At 52.6% G+C, this 2,117-nt stretch overlaps 1 non-coding gene across 1 annotated transcript in view; it reads left to right on the top strand.

Annotated features, from left to right (window-relative positions):
* Nucleotides 1-423: 423 nt before the first annotated feature.
* Nucleotides 424-2,117, top strand: part of LOC144419361 (small subunit ribosomal RNA) — a 1,810-nt gene continuing 116 nt past the window's right edge. The window contains exon 1 of the ribosomal RNA XR_013474016.1: nucleotides 424-2,117. This exon is cut by the window's right edge and continues 116 nt beyond it. This is a non-coding gene — a ribosomal RNA (small subunit ribosomal RNA).

The raw sequence follows: 2,117 nt of genomic DNA, 5'->3' as shown, positions 1-2,117 counted from the left end.
AGAGTGCTGCGTCGCCGGCATCGGCGTCGAAAGAAGCCGAGCCGAAAAAAGTTAAAGTACAAACGCGATGCTAATGAGCGAGCCGTTGTCTCGACTAATATGTAGGGGGCGTTCGATCGAGCGTCTGGCTTGAGCGCTTGTCGGCCTAGCAGAACGGTCGCATTGTTATGCCCGGGTTTTAGGCACCGCTGCAGGCGGCCGGCAGAGCTCTTGTTTGTGCGAAACTGAATGGATCGAGCCCGAGAGAGGGCGAGCAAAGAAAAAACGCAAATCGCTCCGCCTGGCACTGCCGGCGAGAGCGTGGACGTCGCGGCCAGCGACTGTCGAAGCTGAGTACGGCCGCAGGCGATTGCCTCGGTCTTAAACGAATGCGACGAGCACGCGCCGGGCGGCCCAGCAAGGGCCGAGCGCAGCTGTCGCAGCTATCTGGTTGATCCTGCCAGTAGTGATATGCTTGTCTCAAAGATTAAGCCATGCAGGTGCAAGTACGAGTTCTCGTAAAGCGAAACTGCGAATGGCTCATTAAATCAGTCTTGGTTTATTTGGTCTCGTAAGCGAAGTGGATAACTGTGGTAATTCTAGAGCTAATACATGCATTAAGCGCCGACTTCGGGAGGCGCGCTTTTATCAGATCAAAACCGACCGGGTTCGTCCTGTGACGTTTGATGACTCTGGATAACCACGCGGATCGTACGGTCTCTGCACCGACGACGTATCATTCAAGTGTCTGCCCTATCAACTGTCGAAGGTACGCTACGTGCCTACCTTTGTGATAACGGGTAACGGGGAATCAGGGTTCGATTCCGGAGAGGGAGCCTGAGAAACGGCTACCACATCCAAGGAAGGCAGCAGGCGCGCAAATTACCCATTCCCGACACGGGGAGGTAGTGACGAAAAATAACAATACAGGACTCTAACGAGGCCCTGTAATTGGAATGAGTACATCCTAAAACTCTTAACGAGTATCCATTGGAGGGCAAGTCTGGTGCCAGCAGCCGCGGTAATTCCAGCTCCAACAGTGTATGCTAAAGTTGTTGCGGTTGAAAAGCTCGTAGTTGGATTTTGGGCGAGCGCCGCCGGTCCGTCGCAAGGCGTGTCACTGGTTGCGTTCGCCTCACCTTCGGTTCTCCGTCGGTGCTCTTGACTGAGTGTCGGCGGTGGCCGATAAGTTTACTTTGAAAAAATTAGAGTGTTCAAAGCAGGCTGTTCGCCTGCATAGTGTTGCATGGAATAATGGAATAGGACCTCGGTTCTATTTTGTTGGTTTTCGGAGCACGAGGTAATGATTAAGAGGGACAGACGGGGGCGTCCGTACTCTGCCGTTAGAGGTGAAATTCTTGGATCGGCGGAAGACGAACTACTGCGAAAGCATTCGCCAAGAATGTTTTCTTTAATCAAGAGCGAAAGTCAGAGGTTCGAAGACGATCAGATACCGTCCTAGTTCTGACTATAAACGATGCCAACTAGCGATCGGGAGGCGTTACCATGACGACCTTTCCGGCAGCTTCCGGGAAACCAAAGTCTTTGGGTTCCGGGGGAAGTATGGTTGCAAAGCTGAAACTTAAAGGAATTGACGGAAGGGCACCACCAGGAGTGGAGCCTGCGGCTTAATTTGACTCAACACGGGGAAACTCACCCGGCCCGGACACAGGTAGGATTGACAGATTGAGAGCTCTTTCTTGATTCTGTGGGTGGTGGTGCATGGCCGTTCTTAGTTGGTGGAGCGATTTGTCTGGTTAATTCCGATAACGAACGAGACTCTGGCATGCTAAATAGTTACGCGACCTTCTCGGTCGGCGTCTAACTTCTTAGAGGGACTAGTGGCGTTTAGCCACACGAGATTGAGCAATAACAGGTCTGTGATGCCCTTAGATGTCCGGGGCCGCACGCGCGCTACACTGAGTGAAGCAGCGAGTGTCTAACCTAGGCCGAAAGGTCCGGGTAACCCGTTGAACCTCATTCGTGATTGGGATAGGGACTTGCAATTGTTTCCCTTGAACGAGGAATTCCCAGTAAGCGCAAGTCATCAACTTGCGTTGATTACGTCCCTGCCCTTTGTACACACCGCCCGTCGCTACTACCGATTGAATGGTTTAGTGAGATCCTTGGATCGGCCC

The sequence above is a fragment of the Styela clava genome, unplaced genomic scaffold (assembly GCF_964204865.1).
Source record: "Styela clava unplaced genomic scaffold, kaStyClav1.hap1.2 HAP1_SCAFFOLD_19, whole genome shotgun sequence".
Lineage (NCBI taxonomy): Eukaryota > Metazoa > Chordata > Ascidiacea > Stolidobranchia > Styelidae > Styela > Styela clava.
The sequence above is the reverse complement of the archived record's forward strand: the minus strand, read 5'-3'. Positions and strand labels throughout refer to the sequence as shown.